At 48.7% G+C, this 25851-nt stretch overlaps 1 protein-coding gene across 2 annotated transcripts in view; it reads left to right on the top strand.

Moving 5' to 3' along the window:
- Positions 1-6309: 6309 nt before the first annotated feature.
- Positions 6310-25851, top strand: part of MYO7B (myosin VIIB) — a 105329-nt gene continuing 85787 nt past the window's right edge. For both annotated transcript variants that reach the window (XM_055108564.2, XM_008953605.4), the window contains exon 1: positions 6310-7714. The gene's annotated coding sequence lies outside the window, so the exon portion shown is untranslated. The remainder of the gene's footprint in view (positions 7715-25851) is intronic.

The following is a 25851-nucleotide window of genomic DNA, read 5'->3' as shown; positions in this document are numbered from 1 at the left end:
GGATGAGAATTACTGAATTTTAGCGTTAAAACTAACTGTACTGGTGGTTTGGAGAATGGATAGAAACACTCTGGACACACAACAATGTTCTTAGCTCTAGAAGCCTGCAAAGAAGCATCAGATCTAATTTTTGTACTCAGAAAGCCAACAATTTAGTGAGACAGGACAAGTCTTTCAAATGAATACAGAGCCTTAGTTAAAGCAGTGTGGTTGTCAGTGTAAACACAGCTTACGGAGAGTTCCCAGAGCTCCTTCCTACCAGCTGGCTGTCCCTCCTGAATCCTGGTAGAGAAATTCTGTAGTGGCACAGATGTGTCTTTCTGAGTCTTGGCTGCCTTACATTTTCAGGACTGCCATCTCCTTACCCATCACACCCCACCCCAGTGCAGTTGGCCCATGGCGGTGGTAGGGAGGCACCCAGAAGATAGGCTGTTTCCCACACCAAGGGTGCTAATGACAGAAGAATGGAGAGGCAAACTTGCAGCAGTCCACAATGCTTCCTCCCTTAACAGATAACCCAGAGACGCTGCATTCCCTAAGTGAATGTAAGATTTATTTGGAGACACTCTGAAGACACTGCCATCTGCTGAACATGTCAGGGAGCAAGAGGCCACATAATATAAATAGCCTGGCACCATCAGAGCTGTAGACTGGGGGCTTAGAGCCCTAGGCTGTGGGCCTATCGCTGGGCTTATTGTACTTAGTAAGCTGGGACAAGCTACCAGCCTTCTATGAGCCTCAGTTTCCACATGTATCAAATGAGAGGGTTGAATCAGGTTTCAAGTACTCTTAGCTTTTTTCTACGTCAGAGAAGCCAGGTCTCTAAGTCTGACCCAGCTTCTTGTGCTTGAGCCACTAGCAAGCCCTACCAGGGAAGACACAAATGAAACTTACTAGCTGCGTGACCTTGAGCAAGTTGCTGAACCTCTCTGTGCTTCAACGTCCTCATCTATAAGTTGGGGATAACAGTACCATTTATGTCACAGAGTTGTCATGAAGCTAAATGCACATATATAATTATAATGTATAATATGTTATATATATTACTTGTATAATATTATACATGATATAAATATATATATTATATAATGATTCCTGGGACAGAATATTGTGAAATTAAATAATTCAAACTTTTTTTTTTTTTTTGAAATGGGATCTCACTCTGTCACCCAGGCTGGAGTGCAGTGGCACAATCTTGGTTCGCTGCAACCTTCGCCTCTTGGGTTCAAGCAATTCTCGTGCTTCAGCCTCCCTAGTAGCTGGGACTACAGGTGTGCACCACCACGCCTGGCTATTTTTTGTATTTTTAGTAGAAATGGGGTTTCACCATGTTGGCCAGGCTGGTCTTGAACTCCTGGCCTCAGGTGATCCACCCACCTCGGTCTCCCAAAGTGCTAGGATTACAGACGTGAACCACTGCACCCAGCCAAATAATTCAAACTTAAAGCTGTTGGAACTTAAATTGTTCTGAGTCTTGAGAGGAATGTGACTATGCAGCCTGAGTCACATGGCATGCAGCTGCAACTTCTGCCTTTTTTCCACCTATAAATAATTGAGACTAAGTGGTGCCAGAGATAAAACCCCCTCAGATCACTGCCCCTTCTACAGAGTAGTAATGTCATCTTCCTTGGGATGCAGCAATCTGTAACCAATCAAATCACTGTAACATATGCACTGTCTTGTATGGAAAATGTTATAATCCTGCTAAAATTTTTCTGTCTGTCTCTGTATAAGTAAAACCTTAACTTCTTCACTTTGGAATGCTGAACCCATTCGTTTGGAGTTGAGGTCTCCTGGGTGGCTATCCACACACTCAAATAAACTCTATGTGTAATCATATTTTATGCATCTTACTATTTAAGATTAGCAATATATATGTTAGCTATTATCACTATTATTAGGCATTGTGAAGATACAGAAAACTAACACGTGATTCCTACCTTGAGAAGCTTACAATTCATTAGGAAGTATGGCTTTGAAAAAAGAAAATGCTAAGAGGTGAATTGTGTGATGTGGGTAACAAGTACCATGGGAATTAAAAGGAGGGTGAGGCTAGAGTGGACAATCAGGTTGGCTTCCTTGAGGGAGGGTGCTTGAGGTGATATTTGAAGGACAAAGGCCGATTTGGATGGAAAGATAATGTTTCAATCATGGTAAGCTAACAATCTACCATGTAGTTATGTTGTTATAACAACATCAACAAATTTCAGTGGCTTGACTTGATAATAGTTTGTTTCTTCCTCTTGTCAATGGGCAGTGGGGTCAGTGGTGAGGTGGAGGTTGCACTCTGCTCCTAGCAGTCATTCAGGGATCCAGGCTCTTACCATATTGTGGCTCCACCATTTCCCAGGGCCTCAGAAGCCCCTACTGGATGCTCTGCATGCCACCAGCAGATGGGAGAAGAGAGTGTGTAGAAAGGTGCAGGATGTTTTAATGGGTCTAGCCTGGAGTTGGAGCATATCACTTACCCTCATTCCATGGCCCCTTCTAATTGTGAGTGAGGCAGGGAAGAGTATGTCCACTGTGGGACCAAGAGGAAAAGGAAAGTGATCTTGGTGGACATGCAGCATTCCAGGCAAGGGTAAGAAATCCACCCCAGTACTTCTTTTCCCAGAAATAAAGTTCTTAGCAATGAGCCTAAGAGCTAGGCAAAGTATCACTGTCTCCAAGAGCTAGGCAAAGTATTACTATCATCATAATTAGCATCATTAACATCATTTATTTAGTTTATTGAGTTGACAAGTAAGCAAGTTTTGCTTTTCCTTGTCAGTATCTCAATCTCCCCAAGGCAATAAGATTAGTCATCAGGATATGCCATTAACCCTGGTCATGGGACAGAGGTCCCATGTTTATGGCCAGTGACCTAGGTTTAAATGCCAGGGCCTAAGACAGATTTATCCACTGGATTGCCCAAAGCCCTCTAGAGAGGAGGAGGTGACCTTTTCATTTTGTGCCCCTACTTTCCCCCTCTTGCTGCCTTGGACAAATCTCTGGGTAGTTTCCTCAGAGGGCTTATGGTGACAAAAGCACCACCAGAAATGAGTCCTTTCCTCCTGGGCTGAGACTGTGGATGCCTAGCTGGCCCGTCAGGACTTTGGATCCAAGACCTTCCCAGTCTAGGAGCAGCTATCTTGAAGCTGCTGTTCCAGGAGGATGAAGTACTTGAGTTTGCCTGATGACACAGTCATCTCCTTGGCATGTCAGAACCAAGATCCTCCAGGAAGCACTCATCTTCCATGCACCCTCCCTCTGAGCCATATCTTCCTGCCATTGAAGGAGCCCAAGGATCAGGGTCACCTCTTCCGGGAGGACATTCGTTCTGGTCTTTGTTGGCCTCCTCTTTCTCCCAGCCTCCAATGGCACCTGGGCCTGTGAACTATATATTGGTTCCCAACTGGGACTTTGTCCCCCAGAGACATTTGGCAATAATATCTGAAGACATTTTGATTTGTCACCACTAGGGGTGGGGACATAACCAATGGCTGCTGCTAAATGTTCTGCAGTACACAGGACAACGCTTCTCATTCCCCAACAAAGAATAATCTACTCCAAAACGCTAATAATGCCAAGACTGAGAAACCCTGAACTACAGGACAGAATGTGCCCTGTGATCTACTGTCTTGTTCTGTGCACAACTGTGTTTCCAGGGAAGCATTTAAGCGTTGCTTCTCTTCCCGGATATTCCCTTGCCCCAACATCTCAGAAACCAAGGCAACAAAATGGGCAAGGCCTTTCAAACCCTGGGCTAGGACCAGCAAGTTGGGGAAACACCTTTTTTTTTTTTTAAATCTCTGAAGATAGGATGTCTCATGCATCACTGGGGTGAGGAAGGAGGAAGTCTGGTTTGTCTGAGGGTTGGCGTGGTATAATACATCCCAATAAGCCCAGGCCATGGGGTCAGGTGCACCCTAATTCAAACCGCACCTCTGCCACTTTTGGTTGTGTGGCCTAAGCAAGTTTCGTAACCTCTTTGACTTTAAATTCCTTGCTATGAAATGAGGAGAAGCGCCCCTCATTTGTTGAGGTTTGATGAGGGTTGAGTGAGATGGTACAAGCAAAGAGCCCAGCACAGAGAAAATCCTTATCACATGCTAGCTCTTTCTGAGACTGAGAATTCAAAAATGTTCTAAAGAGTAGTTCAGTCACAGAGGTCTATGCTGCCAACCTTGCTGTTTCATAGGGTTAATGGATAATTTGGCTGCTGTAGCCTAGATGGGAATATTAGGGCCACCATAAGCAAGTGACTTCAGTTAGCTCTATGATATGCTGGTAGAGCTGAAGCGAAAAGCTTGCTCTGTGTCAGTCGCTGTGATGACGCTATAATGGGCTTGGTCACTGACAGGAATGGAATGAACCATAGGTTGTCCATGGGCGCATTTCAGCTCAGCTCACAAACATGTTTTTCAAGGTTAGCTGAATATTCGCGTCTTGGGAAATGAGCACTACGCTAATTGTGGAAGTAGCACTGGGCTGGGAGACAGCCAAGCCTGGTCACCCGTGTTACCAGGAAGAGCCTGCCCTGCCTTTCCCCAACTCATCTTCTTGATTTCCAGGGCTTGGGGGTCCCTTGGCTATGGAAAGCCTGAGGCTCCAGGAGAACCATGCCTCAGGGTGTCCCCCTTTGCACCAACTCACACAGCAATCAGACCAGGTCCTTGCAATCATAGGCGCAGTTTTGACTGGGAGGGAGGACTTGGCATGCCACTTGAGAAACATTAGCAACCAAAAATTCATGCCCACTGTTCTTCCATAGTGGAAGATCTTCTTCCAAAGATCCCACTGGAATCTTCCATAATGACAAAATGCAAACAACGCTGAGAGCACAGATATGTTCATTGCAGTACTGTGTGTGACAGCAAAGGATTGGGTACCTCCCAGGGTCCATCCAGGGAGGATGGGTATACAAATGATGGGGCACTTGTGTGACATACTGTCACGCTGTTTCTAAAGACCAATGGTAAAAGTTTGGTACAGTGTCAGAAAGTTCTTGTGATATAATGTGTAACATAAAATAGAGAGAGACAGAGAATAGCAGGTCAGTATCTACAATGTGTTTCTGTCAAATTTTGCATAAGGTGAGAACTGGATGGGAACATCTTACAGATTGTTTTGGTCCACACAGATTTTCTGTCCCAATATTTTCTTACATGAGGGCAGTAGAAAAGGTCCGAAGAGGACTCAGTCTCAGCCCCGGAGCAAGGGGTTCACCATCTCTGGGAGCTGCCAGGAGCAGCAGTGTCAGCCCTAGAGGAGCTAAATGGTATCTTTCTAAACCCGAGAAACCATGTGCAGCATGAAGCTCAAAAAGGCTGAGTGTGGACCCAGAAACTGAACGAGATTTTAGGGAGCAGGAGGCTAGTCAGAGCAAGGGCAGAACTTGGGGGGCTGTTCTAGGGGGAACAGGTGGGACGGGGGCCGCCTGAAAGACTCGGAACATGCAGCTCCCTCCAAGCGGTCCTTCAAGGGATCTCCCAGCTCGGTTCCCTGTCTTTGGCATCGGCCATTTGGTTTTAAGATACAGAAACTCCTTCAAGCCATGTCAACAAAGAGAACATTAAATAGACGGAAACTGGGGACTCCATGGAGCCCACCCACAGGAGGCACAGGAAACCCTGAGGCATCGGGGGTCTCCTCCTGTCTCTGGAGCCACTGGGTCTCCACCTCTGCAGCTTGTCCACCTCTCCTTTTCTCTCCCACCACCACTTGATCTGTGTCCCCATGAAAGGTCCATGTTCAGGGTTGCCACCCTGCCTTGACCTCAGTTCTAAAAGACGATGGCTCATTCCCACATTTCTGCCTGCAGTTCCCAAGTCCCTCCAAGTCCAAGGAAAAGAAAGGAATCTGATTGGCTCTAGTTGGGCCAACTGTAAGGATGACCAAGACCCCTTTTTTACCCAACACAAGGCCTGTGGCTGAGCAGGTAACTCCCTGCCCCTATTATCCACCCGCCTTCAAAGCCTTGCATAAATGAGCTCCCCTCGCCCTCATGCTCACTTCCAGGGACTGCCTGGCCCCTCCAGTCTGACCCCTCCCAGGGCCCACTGCCAGATGCACTTCCCTTCTAAACAGTCTGTATTTGCCTCAAGCCCAAATCCCCCATGATCAAGTGCCAGCCCGAGCCTGCCCAATTTGTTGCCAGGTACCCTCCTGGGAACCTTGTTGTCTGATGGCCTTTGTCTCTAAGGCTTTCTGATGGCCCCAGACATGCCCCAGGTGTATGCTCCTTTCACACTCAACACAGAACACTCTCTTGACCAGGTGTCCAAGCAGTTCTCCAGCAGACTCCGTCTGGATGTCCTATAATTCAATTCAATCAGACACTGTCAACCTGGAGTCACAGATCCCACAGGTTAAGGGCTCAGTCCCACAAAACTGCCCCACTTCAAATGCAGTCTCAAGTCCTAGGTTGCCACCTATACTTCTGACAAATTGGCTATAAATCGGGGTTCCCATGCCCCACTCCTCAGGTTGGATTTGCTAGCACAGCTCACAGAACTCAGGACGGCACTCACATTGACCAGTTCGTGGGAAAAGATTTTACAAAGGTTTACAGATGAGCAGCCGAATAAACACGCACAGGTGAGTTGTGTGGGAAGGGCATGGAGCTTCCATGCCCTCTCCCGCATGCCACCCCCCAGGGACCTCAGATGTGTGGAAGCTCGTCAAATCTTGTTCAAGAGTTTTACCTTCCCAGAGGTCAGTAGGCGGGGCTGAAAGTTCCAACCCTCTATTCACTAGGTCTTTCTGGTGACTGACCCCATGCTGAGGCTAGGTAGGGCCCCCACATGGTCACCTCCTCAGCATAACTTCAGGTGTTATCAAACGGACTCATTATGAGATGATCACTTGGGAAATTTTTTGTTTGTTTGTTTGTTTTTTTGAGACGGAGTCTCGCTCTGTCACCCAGGCTGGAGTGCAGTGGCCCGATCTTGGCTCACTGCAAGCTCCACCTCCCCGGTTCACGCCATTCTCCTTCCTCAACCTCCAGCTGGGACTACAGGCGCCCGCCACCACGCCCAGCTAATTTTTTTTTTTTTTTGTATTTTTAGTAGAGACAGGGTTTCACCGTGTTAGCCAGGATGGTCTTGATCTCCTGACCTTGTGATCCGCCTGCCTCAGCCTCCCAAAATGCTGGGATACAGGCGTGAGCCACCGCGCCCGACAATCACTTTGGAATTTCTAAGGGTTTTAGGAGTTCTGTGACACCAACCGGGAACAAGGACCAAATATACTGTATTTCATATTATACTACCACCCTCAATTAGAGCTTGGGGTGCTTGGGGGCAGAGCTCCTGCCATGCAGCACCTGGGAAGATGCTGAGCCCCCTGGATGGTCAGCTGACTGTCACCATGGGATCTGGCTGGTGGCCAGAGCAGGTGCACAGACTGCAAACCCTGGTGGCCTCCGGGCAGCATGCATCGCTGCTCTGCAGAAGGGGCCTGGGTTAAAGAGCAGATATCATGAGGCTCTGCCAGCTGGGGCTGAGGGAGGCGTGTGGGAGTGGAAGTGCCTGAAGCCCAGGGACAAAGTCCTGTAATAAATTACGTGGGCCCAGAGTGCTCCCGGTCATTTCCTCTTGGAGCCCTACCTCTTCTTCCTCTGTCCCTTACTCCCTGACACACCCGGAGTCCCAACACTGCCTCCTTTCCTGGCTCTTTCAGGGTGCCCAGGGTGGAGGGGAAGGGGAGTCAGCCAGACCCCCATCCTGACAAGGTAAGGGCGTGCCGGGGTCGTGTCTGCCAGCGGGGAGTAGGGGGTCACCTCTCTGAAGAGGGTCGCTGGGCAGGAGGCAGGTCCCCTGGAAATAAGATGGAACAGGTCTGAGGGATAGAGAGTGGAGAAGCCCTTCAGGAGCCTGGAAACCAGAAACCGCAGCAGGGGACTCAGTCCGTCAGGCTGAAGGGCAGCACCTGGGGGGCTGAGGAGGAGGAGGAGGGGGAGAAGCTGTCTAGCCCTCTGCTGTAGAAGGGCAAACGCCCTGCAGGAGGGGAACGGCAGGTGCCAAGGCTGCTCCCACCCTGAAGCCTCCTCACAGCTAGAGGGCCTCACTGTGGAATTATGGGACATCATGGATAGCCTGGGTCCCATCATGAGCCCCTGCCAGAGGTCAGCTGTGCCGTGTGTGACATCCCACTGCGTCCTCGCAACACAGTGGTGGAATTGCCTCCATTTTATGGACACAGAGACTGAGGACCATGGAAGTGAAGGTGCCCACAGGAAGAAGCAGAGCCTGATTCGACTCCAAAGCCCAGGCTTATCCGCCTTACCCATGTACCTTGGGCAATTGACTTTAGTCACCTCTGGAAGGCTAGGACCCTAGGGAGAGGCAGGACAGGTCTGGGGTGTGGTGGGAGGTGGTGGGGGAAGAGGTGGCTGAGGAGAGGGACCGCACCGGGGCTCACATGGGCTGTCCCCCTTGAGCTGTCCAGGTGGTGTGTGTCCCATCCCCATTTCACAGAGGACGAAACTTGAGACACAGAGATTGTGAGAGCTGGCCCAGGTCAGACAGCTGGTGGGTGTGGGGCCCCCAATCCAGATCGCCCAAATTCTCCATGACGAGGCCTCCCCTTCAGGCTCCACTTTGTAACCCTGGACTTGAATTTTGCTCTAATTTATCAGACCCCTGCACTTTGTTTAGGATTTTAGTTCGGAGATTCACACACACCCTCAGTGAATCATTGTTAGGAACCACTCAGCTCATCAGCCCACCCCATCTCCCTGGACCTGCTGGGGGCCCTACATCTGTCCTCAGATGCCACCTCTAAGAGAATCCTCCCCAGGCGGCTGTCTTGGGGCCTGCTGCATCCACAGCTCTAGCACGGGGCTCTGTGGAGAGGCGGCACCACAGGGATGACCTATATGTGTTGATATTGCTTCTTGTTTTACATATGTCAAAAGACAAAATTATAAAAAATTTATCTTAAAGATCTTAATTGGCTTTTATTTGCAATTCTAGAATTGGGCAACACCCCATTTATAGACTACAATGAATGATCTGATGAGCCTAGCAGAGGAGTTTGGCTTTATAGACAGAATGGGGCTGAGAGAAACAGAAAACAAAAGGGGATTAGTCATTTCAATTTATTTTCCTTGTAAAGGCTAGAGCTGAGGGAACTTCCTTATCATGCCCGCTGAAACTGGCCTGTCTGGGGCTCCAGCTATTGTCTCTCTCCTGATTCTTGGAAGGTCAGATAATCTTTGTTTGGGCCTGGTGGTGTGGAACTTCAGCATGAGTGACTCCATTTTGGTCTGGTCTGTTGGCCTTGTGTAGGAGCTCAGACAAAACCAATGGCCTCCATACATTTTACTTAACACATGTATTTAAATGATGTTTGTGTGCCCATTCTTGGTCCACATAACAAGCTGTTCAGGGAGGAAGAGCCAGAATCTTAGCACATTTTTCACAGAAGAGATGAAGAAGGGTAAAGGAGGCTGGGCATGGTGGTGGCTCATGCCTGTAATCCCAGCACTTTGGGAGGCCGAGGTGGGAGGATTGCTTGAGCCCACAACATGGGGAGACTCCATCTCTACAGAAGAATAAGAAGAAGGAATAGGAGGAGGAGGAAGAAGAAGAGGAGGAGGAGGAGGAGGAGAAGGAAGGATTTGACCAAGGCCGCTGGACTATGAGCTCCTCGAGAGCCTGGGCTGGGTTTCTTTGGGGTTTTTCCATCTCCTGCACATGCCCAGGCCTCAGCAGAGAATGGACACTTGGCACGTGCTGAATGAATGAATGGAGTAGCTAGCGGCAGAAGACGAGCTCAGGATGAAGTCAAGTTTTCAAATCCAGTGTCATTGTAGACTCTGTTGTCTGCCTTTCCAGCAGTGTGTAGTGTGTTCCTTCACTGCCAGCTTGGGAGGCGAGGCTGTGAAGGAAAAGTGACCCATGTACACCAGAGGCACAGACCTCCGGCATTGAGTGGTCAGAGGAGGCGGTCCTGGGGCTGAGGACAGGTAGGGGTGGGAAGGGATGCAGCAGGCTGTGAGGGGAGGATGGTGTGAGGATGAGGGTGGGGAACGGGGGATGTTCCAGGTGGAGGAAGTGGTATCTGCAAAGATACAGAGCAAAGGAAGTACCAGTAAGGCTTGGGCACTGTTGGCGCCTGGCAGGGATGAAATACGGTTGAGGGGAGTGGTAAGATATGCTCTAGAACGTTCCATGATGATAGAAATGTTCTCTTCTGCACTGTCCAAAACAGTAGCCACTAGCCACAAGTGGCTGTTGAGCACTTGAAGTGTGGCTAGTGCAACTGAGGGTCTGAATTTTTAATTCAGCTAATTTAAATTTAAATAGCCACATGTGGCTAGTGGCTACCATATCGGACAGTGCAACCTAGAGGGTCTTGCTCATCAGGTTAAGAGAGAGGTGAAGTGGAATAAGCAAACACTTTGGAGCCAAACATTTGCAGATTCAAATCTTGTTTCTCTTTTTTTTTTTTTTTTGAGATGGAGTCTGGCTCTGTTGCCCAGGCTAGAGGGCAATGGCATGATCTCGGCTCACTGCAACCTCCACCTCCCAGGTTCAAGCAATTCTTCCCGCTCAGCCTCCCGAGTAGCTGGGATTACAGGCGCACACCACCACGCCCGGCTAATTTTTGTATTTTTGTAGAGATGGGGTTTCACCATGTTGACCAGGCTGGTCTTGAAATCCTGACCTCACGTGATCCACCTTCCTCAGCCTCCCAAAGTGCTGGGATTACACGCGTGAGCCACCGCACCAGGCCCTGCAGAAATCTTGACTCAGTCACCTACCAAATGTGGGGCCTTAAGCCTCAGTTCCCTCATCTATCAAATGGAGTAGCATCACTTACCTTGCAGGGTTGTTTTACAGATCAAACTAATGAGCAGGTGCTGGAAAACTTTCAGCACAGTGTCCGTCTGAGCTCCTACTCTGTTCTGGGGGCTGGGGACAGAGTCCTGAGGGTATGAAAAGGAACCACAGTGCAGTGGTTCATGCACAAGTATATGTATCTGTCAATTTCTCTTTCATCCCTTGCCTGCCTTATTCAAATACTAAACAAAACAGAGTGATATGAGGCAGCTTACAGTATACCTATAATACAACAGAATCAAAAATAAAATAAGAATCTGGGACGTAGGAGAAATGAAGGTAGGAAAATACACTGCAGCTGGGAAAATGTTAGTAAACAAAATGTACATCAGAAAATCCCATATATTTGCTAGGCATAGACACAAAATTTGTTCTGAACTTCCAGATAGTCATGTGCAAAACTATGCAGTAAAGATTACTAATGTTCTCAAGTTAGGCACAAGCTAGTTTCCAAGGGGAAGACCAGCTTTCCTGTTGCAATGTCATGAAGGGGATAAAAAGGGAGAAAACGACATTGGCTATAACAGGAAATTCAGGAGAGTTTTTAAAGAGCTATTTGTAGAAAAGGAAGGAAGATTTCTCAAGGACTATCTCTACATGAGGGAGGGCACCTCACGGGCTGTCTCTACATGAAGGGGGCTTCTCAAGGACTATCATAAAAAGGAATGAGTAAGGACTTCCTTGATGGCTATTTCTTTTTTAAAAAAAACTCAATAGTTTTTAAGGTACAGGTGTTTTTTGGTTACATGGATAAGTTCTTTAGTGGTGATTTGTGAGTTTTTTTGCATCTATCACCACAGCAGTGTACACTGCACCCAATGTGTAGTCGTTTGTTGCTCACCCAGCTCCAGCCTTCCCCCGAAAGTCCCCAAAGTCCATTGTATCGTTCTTACGCCTTTGCAGCCTCATAGCTTAGCTCCCATTTATAAGTGAGAACATACGATATTTGGTTTTCCATTCCTGAGTTACTTCACTTAGAATAATGGCCTCCAGCTCCATCCAAGTAGCTGCCCAAGACATTATTTCATTGCCTTTTATGGCTGAGTAGTATTCCATGGTGTACGTATACCACATTTTCTTTATCCACTCATAAGTTGATGGACACTTAGGTTGGTTCCATATCTTTGCAATTGTGGATTGTGCTCTTTTTTTTTTTTTTAAATTAATTAATTTATTTTTTTTATTGATCATTCTTGGGTGTTTCTCACAGAGGGGGATTTGGCAGGGTCATAGGACAATAGGGGAGGGAAGGTCAGCAGATAAACAAGTGAACAAAGGTCTCTGGTTTTCCTAGGCAGAGGACCCTGCGGCCTTCCGCAGCTTTTGTGTCCCTGGGTACTTGAGATTAGGGAGTGGCGATGACTCGAATGAGCATGCTGCCTTCAAGCATCTGTTTAACAAAGCACATCTTGCACCGCCCTTAATCCATTTAACCCTGAGTGGACACAGCACATGTTTCAGAGAGCACAGGGTTGGGGGTAAGGTCACAGATCAACAGGATCCCAAGGCAGAAGAATTTTTCTTAGTACAGAACAAAATGAAAAGTCTCCCATGTCTACTTCTTTCTACACAGACACGGCAACCATCCGATTTCTCAATCTTTTCCCCACCTTTCCCCCCTTTCTATTCGACAAAGCCGCCATTGTCATCCTGGCCCGTTCTCAATGAGCTGTTGGGTACACCTCCCAGACGGGGTGGTGGCCGGGCAGAGGGGCTCCTCACCTCCCAGTAGGGGCGGCCGGGCAGAGGCGCCCCTCACCTCCCGGACGGGGCGGCTGGCCGGGTGGGGGGCTGACCCCCCCCACCTCCCTCCCGGACGGGGCGGCTGGCCTGACGGGGGGCTGACCCCCCCCACCTCCCTCCCGGACGGGGTGGCTGCCGGGCGGAGACGCTCCTCACTTCCCAGACGGGGTGGCTGCCGGGCAGAGAGGCTCCTCACTTCTCAGACGGGGTGGCTGCCGGGCGGAGAGGCTCCTCACTTCTCATATGGGGCGGCTGCCGGGCGGAGGGTCTCCTCACTTCTCAGACGGGGCGGCCGGGCAGAGACGCTCCTCACCTCCCAGACGGGGTGGCGGCCGGGCAGAGGCGCTCCTCACATCCCAGACGGGGCAGCGGGGCAGAGGCGCTCCCCACATCCCAGACGATGGGTGGCCGGGCAGAGACGCTCCTCACTTCCTAGATGTGATGGCGGCCGGGAAGAGGCGCTCCTCACTTCCCAGATGGGATGGCGGCTGGGCAGAGACGCTCCTCACTTTCCAGACTGGGCAGCCAGGCAGAGGGGCTCCTCACATCCCAGACGATGGGGGGCCAGGCAGAGAGGCTCCTCACTTCCCAGATGGGGTGGCGGCCGGGCAGAGGCTGCAATCTCAGCACTTTGGGAGGCCAAGGCAGGCGGCTGGGAGGTGGAGGTTGTAGCGAGCCGAGATCACGCCACTGCACTTCAGCCTGGGCGCCATTGAGCACTGACTGAACCAGACTCCGTCTGCAATCCCGGCACCTCGGGAGGCCGAGGCTGGCGGATCACTCGCGGTTAGGAGCTGGAGACCAGCCCGGCCAACACAGCGAAACCCCGTCTCCCGGATTGTGCTCTTATAAACATGCATGTGCAAGTGTCTTTTTCTGGTTTTATTTTTATTTTTTTGAGATGGAGTCTCGCCCGGTCACCCAGGTTGGAGTGCAAAGGCGTGATCTCGGCTCACTGCAATCTCCGCCTCCCGGATTCAAATGATTCTCCTGTCTCAGCCTCCCGAGTAGCTAGGATTACACTCCTGATCCACCTTGATCTCCTGACCTTGTGATCCGCCTGCCTCAGCCTCCCAAAATGCTGGGATACAGGCGTGAGCCACCGCGCCCGACAATCACTTTGGAAATTCTAAGGGTTTTAGGAGTTCTGTGACACCAACCGGGAACAAGGACCAAATATACTGTATTTCATATTATACTACCACCCTCAATTAGAGCTTGGGGTGCTTGGGGGCAGAGCTCCTGCCATGCAGCACCTGGGAAGATGCTGAGCCCCCTGGATGGTCAGCTGACTGTCACCATGGGATCTGGCTGGTGGCCAGAGCAGGTGCACAGACTGCAAACCCTGGTGGCCTCCGGGCAGCATGCATCGCTGCTCTGCAGAAGGGGCCTGGGTTAAAGAGCAGATATCATGAGGCTCTGCCAGCTGGGGCTGAGGGAGGCGTGTGGGAGTGGAAGTGCCTGAAGCCCAGGGACAAAGTCCTGTAATAAATTACGTGGGCCCAGAGTGCTCCACGCCACCACACCCAACTAATTTTTGTATTTTTAGTAGAGATGGGGTTTCACCATGTTGGCCAGGCTGGTCTCGAACTCCTGACCTCAGGTGATCCACCCGCCTTGGCCTCCCAAAGTGTTGGGATTACAGGCGTGAGCCACCACGCCCAGCCACAAGTGTCTTTTTCATATGACTTATCTTCCTTTGGGTAGATACCCAGCAGTGGGATTGCTGGATCTAACGGTAGGTTTAATTGTAGTTCTTTAAGGAATATCCCTACTGTTTTCCATAGTGGTTGTGCTAGTCTACATTCCCACCAGTGGTGAAAAAGTGTTCCTCAAGGGCTTTTTCTAGAATGAAGGGGGGCATCCAATGGGCTTTTGCTCTATCTCATGAAGTGGGGCTTCTCAAGGGATAGCTCTAGAATAAAGCAGGATTTCTCAAGGACCATCCCACAAATGAATGAGGGTTTTCAAAGGCTATCTCTACAGTAGAGGAAAGTTTCTCATGGCCTACCTCTAAAATGAGGGAGAGTTTTTGAAAAGGCACTGATACAGTGAACAGGGGCTTCTGTGGAGCTACGTCTACATGAAGGACGGTGTTTCAAGGGCTGTCTCTCTAATGAAGAATAATTTCTCAAGAGTTATCTCTGTATAGGAAAGGGGGTTTCTCACAGGCTATCTCTACAGCTTAGGAAGTTTTCTCAGGTGCTAGCTCTAAAATGACGGAGGGATTTTCATTGTTCATATCTATAATGTGGGATATCTCTCTCTACTGTGAATGACATCATCTCCAGGCTGTCTCTCCACAGTGAAGGGAGCGTCTGCTGGGCTGTCTCTACAGTGAAGGGAGCGTCTGCTGGGCTGTCTCCACAGTGAAGGGAGCTTCTCTGAGCCATCTCCATGGTGAAGGAGGCATCTCTGTGGCTGTCTCCATGGTGAAGGGGGCATCTCCAGGGCTGTCTCCACAGTGATGGGGGCTTCTCCAGGGCTGTCCCCACAGTGAATGTCATCTTCTTGATGCTGTCTCCACAGTGAAGGAGGCATCTCGAGGGCTGTCTCTCCTATGCTGTCTCCAGATAGACCGACAGCATAGCATAAAAGTGCAGCTTAGGATGAACTGCCTCTGAATAAGTGTAAACCAAGCATTTTAGTGCAAAGCAGTGAACGTCATTACAAAGTGCTGTACAGGATCCACTGGTAGCAGAGGGTGTCAGACTTCAGTTCTGATTGAGGGGAATAGCATCAATGAGTCTGAAGGAAACAGTTGAACCAGGTCTAAAACTGCAGGCTGGACTAGAAGCTAAATAGGCCGACACTTGCCCATACCTACACGGGAGCCATATGGCACCTGAACCTAGTTGTGTGTGTCAAGTGTGTGTACATGGTGGGGAGGGATAAACTTGGTCAAATTTGCTCATCTTGTGATGTTGCAGAGGATAGGCAGGGTCTTTGTCAAATCCCCAGCCCCATATTTCCCCTCTGACAGGGAGCAGAGCCCTTCTGGGAGGAGAGATTCTCCTAGAAGAGGTTCTTCGCTGACTTCCCCAGGAGGGGCTGCACCAGGCTCTCCAAGAGCAGGGTCTCTTCCCCGGGGCTGCCTTGCCGTCGCTGACTGCCTCCTAAGGAAGCTGGATTTCTCTAGCCAAATTGTTGCATGTTGTAGGATTTTTGGCAGTGGGGTGGCTGGGCCCTGTGCCCACTGGGAGAAGACAGGATGGAGGACTGTAACTTCTCATTCTTACCCTGGGCTTGCCTGGGCAGAAGAGGAGGGAGCCCTCATGGTGATCCAGGAGCACTGCATCTCTAGGCCAGAGAACATCTCGCAGGGACATATATCTCCGGCACTGTCAGTCACATGCTATTCATGGGAAGGGTATCTCTTGGACATTACCCTGAATGCTGAGCTGTCCTGTGGGTGTTAGACTCCCTTCCAGAAGAGGGGCATACCCTTCTTCATGGGGAGCCCTGGGCTGTGGAGACAGGCTGGAGCAGGGCAATGGAGGGAACTTGAAATCTAGACTCAGGACCCTTTTTCTCTGGTGTGCACCGACAACCCCAGCACCACTGAGAGTGGGGCTGCCGCCACTTTCAGCTCTTCCTGTTGCTCCCTGGCAGCTGTGTGGGGGCCCTTTCTGTTGGGCCCTCCCATGGCTGGCTCCCCACTGAGCTTGGCAGTGAGGCTGTGCAGATGGTCATCACTGTCTGGGCGGGGATGGAAGCTCAGATATCCCAGACAACCCCTGTTGACAGTAAAATAAGTAACAAATGCATACTATGGATAATGATGAAGGGGTGGCCAGCCCCTCCACACCTGTGGGTGCTTCTCGTCAGGTGGAATGAGAGACTGAGAAAAGAAAGAGACACAGAGACAAAGAATAGAGAAAGAAAAGTGGGCCCAGGGGACCGGTGCTCAGCATACGGAGGACCCACACCGGCACTGGTCTCTGAGTTCCCTCAGTATTTATTGATCATTATCTCTATCACCATCTCGGAGAAGGGGATGTGGCAGGACAATAGGGTAATAATGGGGAGAAGGTCAGCAGGAAAACATGTGAACAAAGATCTCTGTGTCATAAATAAGTTTAAGAAAAGGTGCTGTGCTTTAATGTGCACGTACACAAACATCTCAGTGAGTTAAAGTGCAGTATTGCTGCTAGCATGTCTCACCTCCAGCCCTAAGGCGGTTTTCTCCTATCTCAGTAAATAGAACATACAATCGTGTTTTACACCAAGACATTCTATTCCCAGGGACGAGCAGGAGACAGATGCCTTCCTCTTATCTCAACTGCAAAGAGGCGTTCCTCTTTTACTAATCCTCCTCAGCACAGACCCTTTACGGGTGTCGGGCTGGGGGATGATCAGGTCTTTCCCTTCCCACGAGGCCATATCTCAGGCTATCACATGGGGAGAAATCTTGGATAGTACCTGGCTTTCCTAGGCAGAGGTCTCTGCTGACTTCCACAGTGTATTGTGTCCCTGGGTACTTGAGATTAGAGAATGGTGGTGACTTTTAACAGGCATACGGCCTTCAAGCACTTTTTTTTTTAACAAAGCACATCCTGCACAGCCGTAAATCCATTAAACCTTGAGTCAACACAGCACATGTTTCTGCGAGCACAGGGTTGGGGCTAGGGTTACAGATTAACAGCATCTCAAGGTAGGAGAATTTTTCTTAGTACAGAACAAAATGGAGTCTCTTATGTCTACTTCTTTCTACATAGACACAGTAACAGTCTGATCTCTCTTTCTTTTCCCCACAAAGGAAAAGCCAGACAGGACAGAAAGGAGCCATGTGTGAAGTAAAAGTCTCTTCCCTCCTTCCACTCTCCACCCCAATAAATTACAGTTAACAGTTCAATATAATTACCTCCCCAGAGTATTTCTCTCCATCACTCTCTTTCTCTATATATGTATATATATATCCTCTCTCTCTCTGTTTCTCTCTCTCTCTCCATATATATATATATATATTTTTTTATTTATTTATTTATTTTTTTTTGAGACCGAGTCTCGCTCTGTCGCCCAGGCTGGAGTGCAGTGGCGCGATCTTGGCTCACTGCAAGCTCCGCCTCCCGGGTTCACGCCATTCTCCTGCCTCATCCTCCCAAGTAGCTGGGACTACAGGCACCTGCCACCACACCCGGCTAATTTTTTTTGTTTTTTAGTAGAGACAGGGTTTCACCGTGTTAGCCAGGATGGTCTGGATCTCCTGACCTCGTGATCTGCCTGCCTCTCCTGACCTTGTGATCTGCCTGCCTCGGCCTCCCAAAGTGCTGGGATTACAGGCTAGAGCCACCGCGCCCGGCCTTTATTTTTAATTACAATATTTTAGTGATGGAGTCTTGCTCTGTCACCCAGGCTGAAGTGCAGTGATGCAATCATAGCTCACTACAGCCTCGAACTCCCAGACTCAAGTGATCCTCCCACCTCAGCCTCTCAAGTAGCTGGGACCACAGGTGCGCACCACCATGTCCAACTAATATCTCCTATATTTTTAAATAAAAATAACATTATACTATAAAACATATATTATTTTTATTACATACTCATATATCAACACATATATTAGATTGAATCATTTGAAACTGCCAATATGTGACCTTCTTCACTTAGAAAAAGGACACTTTCATATAGTTCAACCTAACTACACTTTTTCTTTTTTTGAGACGGAGTCTCACTCTGTCACCCAGGCTGGAGTGCAATGGCACGATCTTGGCTTGCTGCAACCTCTGCCTCCCAGGTTCAAGTGATTCTCCTGCCTCAGCCTTCCAAGTAGCTGGGATTACAGGCGTGTGCCACCACGTCTGGCTAATTTTTTTTTTTTGAGGTGGAGTCTCGTTCTTTCGCCCAGGCTGGAGTGCAGTGGCGCTATCTCGGCTCACTGCAAGCTCCGCCTCCTGGGTTCACGCCATTCTCCTGCCTCAGCCTCCCGAGTAGCTGGGACTACAGGCGCCTGCTACCGAGTCTGGCTAATTTTTTGTATTTTTAGTAGAGACGGGGTTTCACCGTATTAGCCAGGATGGTCTCGATCTCCTGACCTCGTGATCCACCCGCCTCAGCCTCCCAAAGTGCTGGGATTACAGGCATGAGACACCGCGCCCGGCCACGTCTGGCTAATTTTTTTGTATTTTTAGTAGAGATGGGGTTTCACTGTGTTAGCCAGGATGGTCTCGATCTCCTGACCTCATGATCCGCCCGCCTCGACCTCCCAAAGTGCTGGGATTACAGGTGTGAGCCACCGCGCCCGGCCCTAACCATGCTTTTTAAAGAGCTGTGTGGTATCCTACCCAAAGGTTGAACCTGAATCCAGCAGACCTCTGTTGTTGGACAATTGGTGGTTTGTTGAGTTTTTGTTTGTTTCCATTTTTTGCTATTACCATCAATGCCTGTACATCTACCTTGATGAACTTTTACAAGTATATTTGCAGGGTATGTTGCTAATAGTGGGATTGGGTAGACAAAAGGTGTTTAAATTTTTGATAGATGTTATCAAATTGTCTTCTACAAATGGTGGCACCAGTTTACCCTTTACCACAGTGCATGGGCAGGCAGGGTCATCTCTGAGGCCACACACAGCAGCGGGCCTCCTGGGTGGGCCCACTGTGCTGCCCAGGGGCCCCCTCCTTCCTCAGGCTCCCATCCTGGGTGAGCAGCCGCATGCTGGGATGAGATCAGACCCTTCGGTTGGGGGACATTGGGAAGTTACCTAGCCTCAAGTGGCCTCAACTCTCTGAGAGACAAGTCGGGGAAAATGAAATAACTTGGGTGAAGCACAGCCTGACAGCATAGAACGAGGCTCTGCTGGGAGCAGTTCCCCTTTCTTTTCCTCTCCTCCTGCCCAGGGCCTTGTCTGGCCTGGTGGATGGGTGCACAGGCTCTGCCACAGCCCTGTCACCACTAATGCCAAGGCTCAGTTTTTCCAAATATGGATGAGTATGGGAAATAATCATATGTGCCTCACGGGCTTATTGTGCAATGGAAGGGGCATTGTATGTGGAGCTGTTGGCCCGGTGAATGCCCAGTAAGTGCTGCTCTTGTAATGATACCAGGACAACTCAGCCTGTGAATCCTTGGACCCTGGCAGGCCCTCTCCCCAAGGCTGACCATTTATAGTGACCTTTCTGGGGTCCAACTGGGGCCCACTGACCAGCCTGGGCTAGCCCCGAATTCAGGGTGTTCGGCCCGGATCTAGACTCTGGTGACTTTGCCTCCTTTGGGTGGTGGCCCTTCCAACCTGTGTTCTTCTTGAGTGATGGCTTCCATGCCAGGTACTCTCAGCTCTGGGGAGCAGGGAATAGGCAATCAGCTGGTGGCATAGGAGAACTTCCAAGTCTTACTCATCCCTCACCCAGCCCCAGATGCCCTTTCTGCCCAAAGAACACTCAGACCCCTTTGGAGGGCAAAGCTTTGTCAGTGCCCCTTCCGGGCTGGTATCCCATAGGCCAGAGTCTCAATGTTAGTTTTGCTTCTTGGACCCCTGGTTCCTGATCTGTGAAGTGGGATGTCTCCATGGACAGCACAGGGTTGCTGTGGGGCTCAAATGAGAGAACCTGTGGAAAGTGCCCTGCACACAACCTGGCACTCAGCTGCTTGCCCACTCCAGCCCTGTCCTGGTCCAGCAATGCTTTGATCTTCCCTGCACCTCCACCTCCCCACTTGCCTTTCAGCATATTCTTACCCACTCTACCCATACTCCAGTTCAGTGGCACCACAGAAATGTTAGTGGTGTGGCTTCAGACCCACAGCAGCTTTGAGGAGGGCTTTGAGAACTAGCAGTTTACCCTTCTCTTCTCAGGTGAAGGTCACCCTCATTCTGGTCCCTGAGATTAGGTAGGACACTGATCCCCGTAAGCTCAGCCACACTGACCTGCCTCAGGGCTTGACAAAAGGAACTGGACTAAGAAGTCATCCCATTCCCAAGGGGCAGAAAATTTTAAGCACACCAGTGCTTCCTGTAAGGGGCAATGCCTCACCTGCTTTCCTGGGTAGGTCCATCCATCCATCCATCCATCCATCCATCCATCCATCAATCCATTCATCTGTTTGTTCATTCACCTATTCACCCACCAATCTATCCACCCATTCACTTACCCAATCCAACCATTAATCCATCCACCATCCATCTATCCACCCACCCACCCATTCACCCACTCATTCAACCACTAATCGACTCATCCATCCATCCATCCACCAATCTATCCATCCATCAACCCATCAGTGGATCCATCCATCCACTTACGCATCCATCCAACTACCCATACATCCACCTATTCATTCACTAATCCATCCATCTATTCATCCATCTACCTATCCATCCACCAACCCATCCATCCATTTACCTATCCACCCGTCCATCAGCCCACCCTTCCACCTACCGACTCATCCATCCACTCATCCCATTCATCTGTCCACTCATCCATCCATTTACTCAGCAAGCATGTCCTGAGCCCTGACTAGTATGAGTAAGTCACTATCCAGCTCTCAAATTTCTCACAGGTGTGGGAGAGACACACACTGTAACACATAAAAACAGGGATAAATGCTGAGGTTGAAAATTGCAGCCTCTGCATGTGAGGATGTCTGTGCCTGTGTGTGTGTACATGCATGCACGTATGCTAACACACGTGCTTGTGTGTGTGCTCCAAATTCATATCAGATCAAGTACAGACACACTGAGGTAAAAGAGAACATGGGGTGTTTCAGGAACTGCATGATATTCAGTGTACCCTGGGGGGAAGAGGTAAGATACAAGGTGGGCTGAAAAGGTGGGCAGGCTATGATGCTGAAGATCCTTGAGTGTCATAAAGATATGGCACATTCTTAGCTGTGGGAGGCATGACACGGGCAACTTTTGCATCTTCTAAAGATCACTTGATTGGTGTGATGGAGGATGATCGTTCTGAGAGTCCAGCAGCAGCAAGGCCACCTGGGATGCTTCCAACCTCCCAAGTGAGGGATGACAGGAGACTAAGGGATGGCAGGAAGGAGAGTGCCTCAAGTTTTTTCTTCCTTTTAATGTCTTTATCTCATTTTGGCATTAGAGTAACGCTGGCCTCATAGAACGAGTTAGAAAGTATTTCCTCTGCTTCTGTTTCCTGGAAGATACTATGGAGAATTAGGCTCATTTCTTCCTTAAATGCTTGGTAGAATTACCAGTGAAACCATCCACACCTGGTGCTTCCTTTTTTGAAAGGTTGCCAATCATTGATTCAATTTCTCTAATAGATACAGGATTTTCAGATTATCTATTTCTCTTTGCATGAGTTTTGGAAGTTTTCATTTTTCAAGGAATTTGTCCATTTCATCTAAGTTACCGAATGTGTTGTTCATAATATGTCTTTACTATCCTTTTAATGTCCATGGGATCAGAGTGATGTCTCCTCTTTCATTTCCAATAGTAGTTAATTTGTGTCTTCTCTTTGCTTTTCTTGGTTAGCCTGACAGAAGTTTATCAATTTTATTGATGTTTGCAAAGAACCAGTTTTTGGTTTCATTGAATTTTCTCTTTTTATTTCCTGTTTTCAATGTCATTGATTTCTGTTCTAATTTTTATTTTTTATTTTCTTCTTCTTACTTTAGGATGATCTTCTTCTTTCTCTAGTTTCCTAAGGTGGAAGCTTAGATTATTGATTTTAGATTTTTCTTTTTTTTTTTTTTTGAGATGGAGTCTCGTTCTGTCACCCAGGCTGGAGTGCAGTGGCGGATCTCAACTCACTGCCACCTCTGCCTCCCAGGTTCAAGTGATTCTCCTGCCTCAGCCTCCCGAGTAGCTGGGATTACAGGTGCACGCCACCAAGCCTAGCAGCTTTTTCTATTTTTAGTAGAGACAGGGTTTCACCATGTTGGTCAGGCTGGTCTCGAACTCCTGACCTCGTGATCCACCCGCCTCGGCCTCCCAAAGTGCTGGGATTACAGGCATGAGCTACCACGCCTGGCCTCTAGATTTTTTAACTATATATTCAGCACTATAAATTTCCCTTAAGTACTTGTTTTATTGGATTCCACAAATTTTGATGTGATATTTTCATTTTCATTTAATTTTACATTTTTCTTCGTACTTACCTGACCCATGTGTTATTCAGAAATATGTTTCTAAATCTCTAAACATTTTGGGCTTTTCTAGTTATCTTTCTGTTATTGATTTCTAGTTTAATTCCATTGTGGTCAGAGAACATACTTTGCATGTATTTTGACACTTTCTTGTCAGATGCATATATGTTAATAATTGTCATGTCTTCTTTGATAAATTTATCCCTTTATCATTATGTAATATTTCTCTTTATTCCTCATAATCTTCCTTGCCCTGAAGTCTGCTCTAAAACAAGTATAGCTACTCCAACTCTCTTTTCTTTCTCTCTTTCTCTCTTTCTTCTTTCTTCCTTCCTTCCTTCCTTTCTTTCTTTCTTTCTTATACAAAACACTGATGTATCTAGCTCCATTTTGATTAGTATAAGCAACCTAATACTAACCCAACCCTTTCTTTTAACCATTTCTCCAACCCTTTACTTTTAATTTATCTATGTCTTTAGAAAATAATTTCAACTGGTATTTTTATTAGGGAGTACACGTACAGGTTCGTTACATGGATACATTGCGTGATGCTGAGGTAGAAATGATCCCGTCACCCAGGTAGTGAGCGTGGCACTCAATAGGTAGTCTTCACATTTAACATAGGTTTCTTGTGGACAACATATAATTGGGAGCCTCAAGTTTTTAAAAGACAAAATCTCCAGGTCCTAGGGATCATTTGGCTGTGAAGAATAGAAGACTCAGTGTTTCTTTCAGCAATTGTTAGTTTCATTTGCTGAGATAAAGAATGCAGGGGCAGAAGCAGGTTTGGGGATCGAGGAGATGAGGTGCTATGGTCACACTGAATTTGATGAGCCCATGGCATATCTGAGGGACATGTCCAGGGAAAGGGGCCTTGGTGGGTCTGGAGATCAGGGTAGGGATGAGAGTTGGAGACGCTAATTTGGGACTCAGCAGGGCTATGATCCTGGTGGCCCTGAGAGAGTGGGCACACATAAGGGGAGCATGCAGGCTGAAAGAGAATAGAACAAGGGCTGGCAGATCAGTGGGAATTAAGCCATCCAAATGGCTTACCCCAAATAATCAAAATGCAAAAAGGCAGAGACAGGATTTCTGTGTTTTGTCTCCTTCCCTCCACATCTGCCAATTTTATTCTCTCAAATCAGCTATTTTTAAGAAGCTAGGACCATAGCTCCTGGTACTTTTGGCATTGGATTTCGTAATTTTGGCATTAGAGAAGAAAACCAACCCTCAGCTCCCACTCAGAACATCCCAGAAAAAGCTGTGATTGGCTCTGGCTTGGACCACATGGCCACTTGGGGTCCCAGGATTCACGAGCTTCTCATCAGCAACACAATTGGAACTAGGGAAGATGTTCCCCATAAAGATATAGGAGGAAGGCATACAGGGCAGACAAAAATCACCAGCCACTCCCTTGGACACCAAGAGGTCAAGGTGAGTGAAAGGGCCAGGCGCGGTGGCTCATGCCTGTAATCCCAGCACTTTCAGAGGACAAGGTGGGCAGATCACTTGAGGCCAGGAGTTCAAGACCAGCCTGGCCAACATGGAGAAACCCCATCTCTACTAAAAATACAAAAATTAGCCAGGCATGGTGGAGCATGCCCATAGTCCCAGCTATTCAGGAGGCTGAGGATCCCTTGAACCCAGGAGACAGAGTTGCAGTGGGCTGGGATCGCGCAACTGCACTCTAGCCTGGGCAACAGATTGAGACTCTGTCTCCAAAAAAAAAAGCGCTGGGAGGAGATTTAGTGGTGCCCCAGAGACAGAGGGAAAGTCAGGAAAGTGCAGCCTTGTAGGAGCAAAGTGAGATGGTCAGGAAGGCATGAAAGGTGAGAAGGTGGAGGCAGTGTAATGGGGTGGCTGTTTCAGGCAACTTGGCTGTGGGGCAAAACCCAAGGAGGAGGAGGGTATGAAAGCTGGATGGGGACGGTGAGGCTAAGAAAATGCATTTTTAAGATAGACAAGACCTGAGCTTATCACTATTCAGAGGGTAAAGGACCAGGAGAGTGGAAGAGGATGAAGATGTGAGGGGAGGATAATGTACTAGTCACTCATTGCTGCATAACAAGTTATCCCAAACTTTAACAGCTTAGAATAACAAGTATTTATTATCTCACACAGGTTTTGGGGGTCAGAAATCTAAGAGCAGCTTATCTGGGTGGTTCCGGCCCAGGGACCCTCATAGGGTTTGTAGTGGTTGCTTGGGTTGCCATGACCAAATACCGCAGACTGAGGATGGGGTGGGGGTGAGGCTTAAACAATGGAAAAGTATATTCTCCACTGTTCTGGAGGCTAGAAATACAATATCAGGGTGTCAGCAGGGTTGGGTTCTACCAGGCATCTCTCCTTGGCTTGCAGATGTGGGCACAGCCATCTGTCCTCTTGTCATCTCTTCACACAGTCTTCCCTCTGCATGTCTGCATCCTAATCTGTTGTTGACTATAAAATTGTCGTCACAATGTTGGCTGAGCTATGGTGATCTGAAGCCACAACTGGGGCTGGAGGGTCCCTTCCAAGATCACATAGCTGTTAACTGGGGCCCTCAGTTCTCACAACACGGGCCTCTCCTTAGGGCTGTTTGAGCATCCTCACAACCTCCAGGCTCCCCAGGCTGAGAGATCTTAGAGAGAGAGAGCAAGCAGGAAGCCACAAAGGCTCTACTCCATTCCTTCTACCTTATTCTATTTGGCAAAAGCAAATCACTAAGTCCACACTCGAGATGGGGTGAATTAGTCTCTCTTTTGAAGGGAGATGTGTCAAAGAATTTGGGGACATACATTAAACCACTACAGTAATTGATAAAGCAAGGCCCTAAAGCAGAGGCGGGAGAAGGCAGGGCTGGAAGGATTCATGTGGGCTGTCAGGGTTCCCTGCCCCTGGGCAGTCATCTAAGTCTGCAGAGATACAGAGGAGACAGGGAGGGGCAGCGTTGGAAGCTGAGTGTGGTTTCTCTCTTGTTTCAGTGAAAGAGGTCAGGGTGTTCTGCGGAGTGGGTGGTGGAAAGGAGCTTTGAAATAGGGATTTTGGCAGAAACAGCTGACTGGGGCCTAAAGAAGGATCCCTGGACACTGCTGAAGGCCTAGTGGAGGTGCAGGCCATGAGACCACCCTGCCCCTGTCTGTAAGGGGGTGGAATGCATCCCCAGCCCTGCTCAGCTCCAAGGCTGGGACTTTGCAAGGAGAGATCAGGAATCAGTTCAAAGGAAATCACAGTATTCACAGGAGGGCGACGG

The sequence above is a fragment of the Pan paniscus genome, chromosome 13 (assembly GCF_029289425.2).
Source record: "Pan paniscus chromosome 13, NHGRI_mPanPan1-v2.0_pri, whole genome shotgun sequence".
Classification (NCBI taxonomy): Eukaryota; Metazoa; Chordata; class Mammalia; order Primates; family Hominidae; genus Pan; species Pan paniscus.
The sequence above is the reverse complement of the archived record's forward strand: the minus strand, read 5'-3'. Positions and strand labels throughout refer to the sequence as shown.